Genomic DNA, 12,005 nt, shown 5'->3' with positions numbered 1-12,005 from the left:
GTTCAATTATATATTTTTTTCCCCGATCCTGGTAAAATGTATATTTTTAGTGATGACTAAAACTAATGTAAATGTTTTGTTTTATATTGTTTGCGAATATATAATGTGTTTATATTCATTAAAAGAAGAAAATAAGACTTGGAGACGAATTAATGAATGAGAGAGAGAGGGAGAGGGAGAGAGAGGGGGGGGGGGATGCAAGAGATGGTAGACGTCGTGAGCGTCGTAATTCATAGATGCACCCGTCAGAAAAACTGTCAAAAACATGGTACTCCCGCGTGAGTTACGTTAGTTTTAATTAACAATGTCTTTGAAGATATTATGATTGGTTAGTAAATTCCGACGAGTGTGCACTGTAGCGTGCAAACGCAGACGCTGGGAGCACTGTGGGTCAGGATCAAAGCTGATGTGAAAACAGCTCCTTCAGCTCTCTAAAAAAAAAAAATGTTGGAGATGGATCTTGTTTTATCTGAAACAGTCGGTTTCAGTATATTTTTTAAAAGAACAGAATGTTTTTTCAACCTTAGTTAAATTGGTTTAGATTATATAAATTATATGTTTTATATATGAATGTGAAATAACTGAATGTCACATATATGAATTAACTCAAATGTTTTTTTTCTTTTTCAGCTTTAGCATGATAATTATATTATATAAATTATAGAATGTTTTTAAACCTTTAATTGTTTTAGATTATATAAATTATATAATGTTTTATATATATATAAATGTGAAATAACTGAATGTCACATATATGAAATAACTAAAATGTTTTCAACTTTAGCATGATAATTATTATATTATATAAACTATATAATGTTTTATATATGAATGTGAAATAACTGAAATGTTTTTCAACCTTAGCATGATAATTAATTATATCATATAAATTATAGGATGTTTTATATATAAACAAAGAACACACCGATCCCATTTATACACTGCTCAGGAATTTAATGGGAGGGGGGAGAAGCCATATAACCACACACACACACACACACACACACATAACCGTATAACTGGCACAAACTAACCCTTGAACTCATTCCGGAAGTTCAACCTATCCATCATAAGGTCACTGGAAGTTCAACCTGTCAAAAGGTCAAAGGTCAAAGTCATAAATCATTATGACAGAAGCTAAAGTATAAGTACTACTTTGGGCCCATTTCTTTAGGTGCTTAAAGTCTATTAAGGGCTCAAAGCGATTCAGCAGGTATTTGCCGATGAGAAGGGGGTATGTGTCCAACTGCGAGATGTACACAGGATGTACAAGGCTCATTGGTCTGATGGTCAGATGGATTGGGGCCACCTTCTCCAACCGCAGTCCTGTGTGGGAATAGGCTTGAACGTTGAGTGCACACTTTTGGAGTCTGAGGGTTCCACTGGTTCTTTCTTGAATTTCTTCTAAGAGCTTAGTGGACATTAGGGTGATGTCTGCTCCCGTGTCTACTAGGGCCTCTAGTTTGACATGGTGTTCTAGCGTGATGGAGAGAAAGAACTTCCTTTCCACAACTTTCTCGATGAGGTCACCCAGAAGTTGAGGAACTGGAGTTTGGGTTTTGAGACAGGTAGAGTGTTGTGGTTTGTTTGCTGTTGCTTGCAGGGGTGACAGACAACCAAGATGGCGCTTTCTGGTACTTGACTGGTTCCATCCTCCTCTGGTTGTTGGAGGTTTCCGTGGTATGAGTTGATGTGTCGGATCAGGTTCTGAATCTGTTGCTAGGCATTCAGGTTCAGTCTCTTGTTTCCTTGACAATGGTGTTATGGCAGCATTACTTCTCGTGTTTTGAGGGTGGTGAGTGTGAGAGAGGTGGTTATTGCTCTGGTTGATGTGTACCAGGTGGTCGCTGTTCCCTTGCTTCGCCTCTAGACGTGTTAAATCTAACTTGTCTTTCTTTTCCCATTTCCTGTCCCCTTCATTGTGTTTGAAGAATTCTTTCATGAACATCTGCATCATTTCTTGTGGACTGATACCTGTTGCAGTGTGTTGTTCTTTTGTGGACTCAGTGTGGGGTTGGTCTGATTGATGCCTGTGTGGATTTCGTCGTCGACCCCTTGGGCTAGTTGTTCCTGGGGGCATGTATCGCTTTCCTTTAGACGTCCAGTTGGCCTCCCATGAACCTTTTCCTCTTGAGTTTCCATACTCAAGAGGAAAATACTTCCATACCATTTCCTTAATCATTGGCGCCGATACAGGATGGCTGCCTCCGTGACGTGCTCTGCAGTTGTTTTTGTGTTTTTGTTAGTTTGTCCTGTCTTTAGTTATATTCCTGCAATCAGTTTCACCGGGGATGAACTGCTGAACATTCGGCAGAACACACCACAATATATTTTTCCGGATTTTTCCGGATTATTCAGATGTTTTACTGAACATTGTTATCGGAGGAGCAGCGGCGCTGATCAAACGCTTCAGGATGCGCAAACGGGGAAAGCGGGCGGGAGCGCTCGTCAGACTCAGGAAGCACGGATTTCAAACGCCGTTGCCTAGCATCCATCTGGCAAATCTCCGCTCTCTACCCAACAAAACGGATGAACTCCTTCTGCTCTCTCAGACAAATAAGGATTTCTCACACTCCGCTGCTCTGTGTTTCACAGAAACCTGGCTGAATGATGCCATACTGGACAGCGCGCTACATCTGCCGGACTTTCAGCTGTTTAGAGCGGATCGTGACGCAGAATCAATGCGGAAATCGCGTGGCAGCGGGACATGCTTTTACATCAATGAACGGTGGTGTACAGATGTAACTATGTTTAAAAAGATGTGATTTCCTGATCTAGAAATGTTGTTTTTCAACTGCAAGCCGGTCTATTCGACACGGGAGTTTCACTCGTTCGTTCTGGTGAGTGTTTACATTCCTCCACAAGCGCACGTAAGCCTGGCTTTACAGAAACTCGCTGATCAGATCACAGAGACAGAACAACAACACCGGACTCTGTTTTAATCATTCTTGGGGACTTTAATCAAGTCAAGTCACCTTTATTTATATACCGCTTTAAACAAAATACATTGCATCAAAGCAACTGAACAACATTCATTAGGAAAACAGTATATCAATAATGCAAAATGACAGTTAAAGGTAGTTCATCATTGAATTCAGTGATGTCATCTCTGTTCAGTTAAATAGTGTCTGTGCATTTATTTGCAATCAAGTCAACAATGTCGCTGTAGTTGAGGTGTCCCCAACTAAGCAAGCCAGAGGCAACAGCGACAGAATGGAGAAAAAAACCTTGGGAGAAACCAGGCTCAGTTGGGGGGCCAGTTCTCCTCTAACCAGACGAAACCAGTAGTCCAATTCCAGGCTACAGCAAAGTCAGATTGTGCAGAAGATTCATCTGTTTCCTGTGGTCTTGTCCTGTTGGTCATCTGAGACAGGGGATCTGTATCTGGGGCTCTAGTTGTCCTGGTCTCAGCTGTCTTTCAGGGATGTAGAGGTCCTTTCTAGGTGCTGATCCACCATCTGGTCTGGATACGTACTGGATCCGGGTGACTGCAGTGACCCTCCGATCTGGATACAGACTGGATCTGGTGGCTACGGTGACCTCGGAATAAGAGAGAAACAGACAAATATTAGCGTAGATGCCATTCTTCTAATGATGTAGCAAGTACATCGGGTAGTATGGGAAGAGTTCCCGGTTCTTGTTTACCTAATTAATGCAGCCTAAAAAAAATTTTAACGGATTTGGATATTAAAAGCATATTAGTTTGTTATGTGTAAGCCAGGTTAAAGAGATGGGTCTTAAATCTAGATTTAAACTGCAAGAGTGTGTCTGCCTCCCGAACAATGTTAGGTAGGTTATTCCAGAGTTTAGGCGCCAAATAGGAAAAGGATCTGCCGCACACAGTTGATTTTGATATTCTAGGTATTATCAATTTGCCTGAGTTTTGAGAACGTAGCAGACTTAAAGGGTTATAATGTAAAAGGAGCTCATTCAAATACTGAGGTGCTAAACCATTCAGGGCTTTATAAGTAATAAGCAATTTTTTAAAATCTATACGATGTTTGATAGGGAGCCAGTGCAGTGTTGACAGGACCTGGCTAATATTGTCATACTTCCTGTTTTTTAGTAAGAACTCTTGCTGCTGCATTTTGGACTAGGTGTAGTTTGTTTACAAAGCGTGCAGAACAACCACCCAATAAAGCATTACAATAATCTAACCTTGAGGTCATAAATGCATGGGTTAACATTCCTGCATTTGACATTGAGAGAATAGGCCGTAATTTTGATATATTTTTGAGATGGAAAAATGCAGTTTTACAAATGCTAGAAACGTGGCTTTCTAAGGAAAGATTTGGTTTAGCACACCTAGGTTCCTAACTATTGACGAAGAATTGACAGAGCAGCCATCAAGTCTTAGACAGTGTTCTAGGTTATTACATGCAGAGTTTTTAGGTCCTATAATTAACACATCTGTTTTTCAGAATTTAGCAGTAAGAAATTACGCGTCATCCAGTTTTTTATATCGACTATGCATTCCATTATTTTTTCAAATTGGTGTGTTTCACCAAATATAGAGCTGAGTATCATCAGCATAACAGTGAAAGCTAACACCATGTTTCCTGATGATATCTCCCAAGGGTAACATATAAAGCATGAAGAGTAGCGGCCCTAGTACTGAGCCTTGAGGTACTACATACTGCACTTGTGATCGATATGATACATCTTCATTCACTGCTACGAACTGATGGCGGTCATATAAGTATGATTTAAACCATGCTAATGCACTTCCATTAATGCCAACAAAGTGTTCAAGTCTATGCAAAAGAATGTTGTGGTCAACTGTGTCAAACGCAGCACTAAGATCCAATAAAACTAATAGAGAGATACAACCACGATCAGATGATAAGAGCAGGTCATTTGTAACTCTAAGGAGAGCAGTCTCAGTACTATGATACGGTCTAAATGACTTGGTGTGTGTAGGCTGTCTATCCAAAAAACCTTCGCACCTCAGGATTGGATGTTGTTTGAAGCAAATAGAGTCTGTGTCTGTCTGTCACGTTGGGTCTCATTTCCAAGTGGAAGTCAATATCTTGCAGGTAGGCCTGGACATCTTGACTTCCTGCCACATTTGTGGTGAATTTGTTGATGTTCCTGGCCAGTTTGTCAAGGTCTTTGAGTTCCAGGCCATGTGCAGCTTCATAGTCGGTTCGGAGAGGCCCCCTTCTCTTGTCAGCAGTGTAGCGCTCCTCCATGACAGCTGAATAGGGCTTTGGTGGTGATTCTTCACCTTCTCTTTGACGTGGCAATCCCAGCATAGGGGACACAGCTCTGCTGGGCAGGGGTGAGACCTGAGGACGCCTTGTCCTGGTTGGCTCAGGGTGCAGATCATAAGCATGCTTGAGTTCCTCTCTGATTGAGTCAGATTCTTCTTTTACATAGTCAAGCTGTTGAGTCAAGCCGCTGATCTGATTTCGTGACCTTTCATGATGGTTTTCAAGGGCCTTTATTCAGCTGTTCTTGTCTCTGAAGTCAGCCTTGGCTTTTTCCAGTAGCTGCTCTGCATACTGTTACTTGTTGGCCAGATCATCTTGGGCAGCCTTAGCTTGTTCTAATTCTCGGCTGGTGGTTGTCAATGTTTCTTGAAGCCTTTCAATTTCCTCTTTGGCGCCAGGCTCCACCTCATCGGCCCCTTCTTGTTGGTCCCGTGCTTCCAGTTTTAACTGGTTGATGCGTTGTTTTGCGTGAGTTAGCTCCTCCTGGAGGTGAGCTTCTTGCTCATCGCTTAGTTTGAGTGAGGCTATCAGCATGTGACTCAGGGAGCTAGTGATCTTTGCAATCTCTTTGTGGTTGTAGCTGTGGTATGGATCCTGTGTCATGATGTCAGAGATGTTGGCATCCAGTTGTTCTTGCATGTGCTGTCAATGTCAATGTCAATGTCACCTTTATTTATATAGCGCTTTAAACAAAATACATTGCGTCAAAGCAACTGAACAACATTCATTAGGAAAACAGTGTCAATAATGCAAAAATGATAGTTAAAGGCAGTTCATCATTGGATTCAGTTATGTCATCTCTGTTCAGTTAAATAGTGTCTGTGCATTTATTTGCAATCAAGTCAACGATATCGCTGTAGATGAAGTGTCCCCAACTAAGCAAGCCAGAGGCGACAGCGGCAAGGAACCGAAACTCCATCGGTGACAGAATGGAGAAAAAAACCTTGGGAGAAACCAGGCTCAGTTGGGGGGCCAGTTCTCCTCTGACCAGACGAAACCAGTAGTTCAATTCCAGGCTGCAGCAAAGTCAGATTGTGCAGAAGAATCATCTGTTTCCTGTGGTCTTGTCCTGGTGCTCCTCTGAGACAAGGTCTTTACAGGGGATCTGTATCTGGGGCTCTAGTTGTCCTGGTCTCCGCTGTCTTTCAGGGATGTAGAGGTCCTTTCTAGGTGCTGATCCAGCATCTGGTCTGGATACGTACTGGATCCGGGTGACTGCAGTGACCCTCTGATCTGGACACAGACTGGATCTGGTGGCCACGGTGACCTCGGAACAAGAGAGAAACAGACAAATATTAGCGTAGATGCCATTCTTCTAATGATGTAGCAAGTACATAGGTTGTTATGGGAAGTGTTTCCGGTTCCGGTTTACCTAATTAATGCAGCCTAAAAATCTTTTAACGGATTTGGATAATAAAAGCATATTAGTATGTTATGTGTATGCCAGGTTAAAGAGATGGGTCTTTAATCTAGATTTAAACTGCAAGAGTGTGTCTGCCTCCCGAACAATGTTAGATAGGTTATTCCAGAGTTTGGGCGCCAAATAGGAAAAGGATCTGCCGCCTGCAGTTGATTTTGATATTCTAGGTATTATCAAATTGCCTGAGTTTTGAGAACGTAGCGGACGTAGAGGATTATAATGTAAAAGGAGCTCATTCAAATACTGAGGTGCTAAACCATTCAGGGCTTTATAAGTAATAAGCAATATTTTAAAATCTATGCGATGCTTGATAGGGAGCCAGTGCAGTGTTGACAGGACCGGGCTAATATGGTCATACTTCCTGGTTCTAGTAAGAACTCTTGCTGCTGCATTTTGGACTAGCTGTAGTTTGTTTACTAAGCGTGCAGAACAACCACCCAATAAAGCATTACAATAATCTAACCTTGAGGTCATAAATGCATGGATTAACATTTTTGCATTTGACATTGAGAGCATAGGCCGTAATTTAGATATATTTTTGAGATGGAAAAATGCAGTTTTACAAATGCTAGAAACGTGGCTTTCTAAGGAAAGATTGCGATCAAGTAGCACACCTAGGTTCCTAACTGATGGTGAAGAATTGAGAGAGCAACCATCAAGTCTTAGACAGTGTTCTAGGTTATTACAAGCAGAGTTTTTAGGTCCTATAATTAACACCTCTGTTTTTTTCAGAATTTAGCAGTAAGAAATTACTCGTCATCCAGTTTTTTATATCGACTATGCAATCCATTAGTTTTTCAAATTGGTGTGTTTCACCGGGCTGCGAAGAAATATAGAGCTGAGTATCATCAGCATAACAGTGAAAGCTAACACCATGTTTCCTGATGATATCTCCCAAGGGTAATATATAAAGCGTGAAGAGTAGCGGCCCTAGTACTGAGCCTTGAGGTACTCCATACTGCACTTGTGATCGATAGGATACATCTTCATTCACTGCTACGAACTGATGGCGGTCATATAAGTACGATTTAAACCAAGCTAATGCACTTCCACTGATGCCAACAAAGTATTCAAGTCTATGCAAAAGAATGTTGTGGTCAATTGTGTCAAACGCAGCACTAAGATCCAATAAAACTAATAGAGAGATACACCCACGATCAGATGATAAGAGCAGATCATTTGTAACTCTAAGAAGAGCAGTCTCAGTACTATGATACGGTCTAAATCCTGACTGGAAATCCTCACATATACCATTTTTCTCTAAGAAGGAATATAATTGTGTGGATACCACCTTTTCTAGTATGTTGGACAGAAAAGGGAGATTCGAGATTGGTCTATAATTAACTAGTTCTTTGGGGTCAAGTTGTGGTTTTTTGATGAGAGGCTTAATAACAGCCAGTTTGAAGGTTTTGGGGACATATCCTAATGACAATGAGGAATTAATAATAGTCAGAAGAGGATCTATGACTTCTGGAAGCACCTCTTTCAGGAGCTTAGATGGTATAGGGTCTAACATACATGTTGTTGGTTTAGATGATTTAACAAGTTTATGCAATTCTTCCTCTCCTATAGTAGAGAATGAGTGGAACTGTTCCTCAGGGGGTCTATAGTGCACTGTCTGATGTGATACTGTAGCTGACGGCTGAATGGTTGCAATTTTATCTCTAATAGTATCGATTTTAGAAGTAAAGTAGTTCATAAACTCATTACTGCTGTGGTGTTGGGAAATGTCAACACTTGTTGAGGCTTTATTTTTCGTTAATTTAGCCACTGTATTGAATAAATACCTGGGGTTATGTTTGTTTTCTTCTAAAAGAGAAGAAAAGTAATCGGATCTAGCAGTTTTTAATGCTTTTCTGTAGGATATGTTACTTTCCCGCCAAGCAATATGAAATACCTCTAGTTTTGTTTTCCTCCAGCTGCGCTCCATTTTTCGGGCTGCTCTCTTTAGGGTGCGAGTATGCTCATTATACCATGGTGTCAAACTGTTTTCCTTAACCTTCCTTAAGCGTAAAGGAGCAACTTTATTTAAAGTGCTAGAAAAGAGAGAGTCCATAGTTTCTGTTACATCATCAAGTTGTTCTGAGGTTTTGGATATGCTAAGGAATTTGGATACATCAGGAAGATAACTTAAAAAGCAGTCTTTTGTGTTAGAAGTGATGGTTCTTCCATACTTGTAACAAGAAATAGAATTTACAATTTTGGCTATATGAATTTTGCAAAGAACTAAATAATGATCTGAGATATCATCACTTGGCTGAATAATTTCAACACCATCAACATCAATTCCATGTGACAGTATTAAATCTAGAGTATGATTTCGACAATGAGTAGGTCCTGAAACGTGTTGTCTAACACCAATAGAGTTCAGAATGTCTATAAATGCTGATCCCAATGCATCGTTTTCATTATCAACATGGATATTAAAATCACCAACTATTAAAACTTTATCTGCAGCCAGAACTAACTCGGATGTAAAATCACCAAACTCTTTAATAAAGTCTGTATGGTGCCCTGGTGGCCTGTATACAGTAGCCAGTACAAACATAACAGGGGATTTATCATTAACATTTGTTTCTCTGGATAATGTTATATGAAGTACCATTACTTCAAACGAGTTATACTTGTAGCCTGCCCTCTGAGAAATCCTGAAAACGTTGTTATAAATTGAAGCAACACCTCCACCTTTGCCTTTTAGACGTGGCTCATGTTTATAACAGTAATCTTGGGGGGTGGACTCATTTAAAATAATGTTATCATCAGGTTTTAGCCAGGTTTCTGTCAAACAGAGTACATCTATATTATGATCAGTGATCATATTATTTACAAAAAGTGTTTTCGTAGAAAGGGATCTGATATTCAATAAGCCAAGCTTTATCATTTGTTTATCCATATTGCTTCTGTTTTTTATTTGTTGAACCTCAATTAAATTGTTAATCTTAACTTGGTTTGGACGTTTTTTGTTTTTTCTAGTTCGGGGAACAGACACAGTCTCTATAGTGTGATATCTAGGTGAAAAAGTCTCTATGTGCTGAGAATTAACTGACCTCTGTGACGGGAGGCGGCTAGCAGACGGTCGGTTTAGCCAGTCTGTCTGCTTCCTGACCTGGGCCCCAGTTAGTCAAGTATAAACACTAAGACTATTTGCCATATTTCTAGAGAGAAGAGTGGCGCCACCCCAGGAGGGATGAAGACCATCTCTTTTAAACAGGTCAGGTCTGCCCCAAAAGCTCGTCCAATTGTCTATGAAACCTATGTTATTCTGTGGGCACCACTTAGACATCCAGCCATTGAGTGATGACAATCTGCTATGCATCTCATCACCACGGTAAGCAGGGAGGGGACCAGAGCATATTACAGTGTCTGACATCGTGCTTGCAAGTTCACACACCTCTTTAATGTTATTTTTAGTGATCTCCGACTGGCGAAGTCGAACATCATTAGCGCCGGCATGAATAACAATCTTACTGTATTTACGTTTAGCATTAGCCAGCACTTTTAAATTTGCCAAGATGTCAGGCGCTCTGGCTCCCGGTAAACATTTGACTATGGTGGCTGGTGTCTCTATATTCACGTTCCGTACAATAGAATCACCAATAACTAGAGCACTTTCATCAGGTTTCTCAGTGGGTGCATCACTGAGTGGGGAGAACCTGTTTAATGTTTTGATCGGAACAGAAGAGCGGTGTTTTGACCCACGACTACGCTGCCTCACCGTCACCCAGTTGCCCTGCTGCTGGGGCTCTGTTTCCGGAACCGAACAATGTACAGGAATCCCTGAGCTAGACGCATCCAAAGCCGTATCTAGAGCCCTAACATTCTTACTGTCCTCAATTAAAGTTTGGATGCGTGTCTCTAATTCTGAAATCTTCTCTGTCAGCCTAACTATTTCCCTGCATTTATCACATGTGAATCCCTCATCAGCGACAGAGATAGATAAACTGTACATGTGGCAAGAGGTGCAAGAAACAATGACGGGAGAAGCCATTACTCACCGTGCTTGATGAAACTTCTTACTGCGGTTGTTTGATGAACTTGTGAAAAACTGGAGCGAGGGAGAGGAGAAAAGAAAACAGCGATAGGTTCGAATGAAGACGCTAATGACAAGCTAACGAGTGCTAACGCTTTGCAGGTGTACTGCACTCACGGAAATAAAATAAAAGTGAACGATCAAAGTTAATCTGATAAGATTGATCGATAATATCAGAAATATGGTGTGAATTAAGTTATATTTTACCACTTTAAAAAACAGAGAGTGATAGTAAGATAAAGATTCTAGAGAAAAAAATAAAATAAAAACAGCTACACGGAGCTACAATTTGCTACAGAAGGCCAATAGGAAGTAGAGAAAACACTGTCCAACAGCGACCAGCCCACTCTGTCGTAGGCTGTTGGCAGCTTTGGGCACGAGGCTGCATGTCACGGCACTTAACCAGTTCTCTAAGTCTGCTCAGTGGGTGATGGGATTATCTGTGAGAGACATGTTGGCACAAAATAAATAATTCAATAGAGATATTTAAATGAAGATCAAATTGAAAGGTACCTGGAATCTCTTAATTCCGCGTCTTATTGTTGTTATAACTTCCTCCTGGTAGAAAGAAAGTGTTAATGAAAATAATCGTGCTCCTTCTTATAGGATCGAAACCATACACCTGTTACATGCTCTTTTTAGGGCCCGAGCCAATGGGCGCAGGGCCCTCTTGTTCCCCTAAGGATTATTCTTATTATTATTATTAGGGCTCAAGCCCAAAGGGCGAGAGGCCTATTGTTTTCCTTAGGATTATTTTTTATTCTTATTCTTATTCTTATTATTCTTATTATTTTTTTCCAATGTCTAGGGGGCTTTTGGGGCCCTTAACATGCTCGAAAATTCTTGAAAATTGGCACCCACCTTGGAATCTGCGGCCATTAGACCTGGGCAGAGACTGATACACGGGCGTGGCACAGGGACTCTACAGCACCCCCTGGAATATGGAGGGCCATATATCATACGTACTTGCACGTAGACGTACGAAACTCGGTACACATATAGATCTCATCAAAGTCAAAGTCAAAGTCAAAGTCACCTTTATTTATATAGCGATTTAAACAAAATACATTGCGTCAAAGCAACTGAACAACATTCATTAGGAAAACAGTGTCAATAATGCAAAAATGATAGTTAAAGGCAGTTCATCATTGGATTCAGTTATGTCATCTCTGTTCAGTTAAATAGTGTCTGTGCATTTATTTGCAATCAAGTCAATGATATCGCTGTAGATGAAGTGTCCCCAACTAAGCAAGCCAGAGGCGACAGCGGCAAGGAACCGAAACTCCATCGGTGACAGAATGGAGAAAAAAACCTTGGGAGAAACCAGGCTCAGTTTGGGGGC

The 12,005-nt window shown here is 40.8% G+C and overlaps 1 pseudogene; it reads right to left on the bottom strand.

The window, feature by feature from the left end:
• Nucleotides 1-1,102: 1,102 nt before the first annotated feature.
• On the bottom strand, nucleotides 1,103-11,116 carry LOC132091986 (uncharacterized; annotated as a pseudogene).
• Nucleotides 11,117-12,005: the final 889 nt, after the last annotated feature.

Source organism: Carassius carassius, chromosome 18 (genome assembly GCF_963082965.1).
Source record: "Carassius carassius chromosome 18, fCarCar2.1, whole genome shotgun sequence".
Classification (NCBI taxonomy): domain Eukaryota; kingdom Metazoa; phylum Chordata; class Actinopteri; order Cypriniformes; family Cyprinidae; genus Carassius; species Carassius carassius.
Note: the sequence above shows the minus strand (reverse complement) of the source record. Positions and strands in the feature narration are given on the sequence as shown.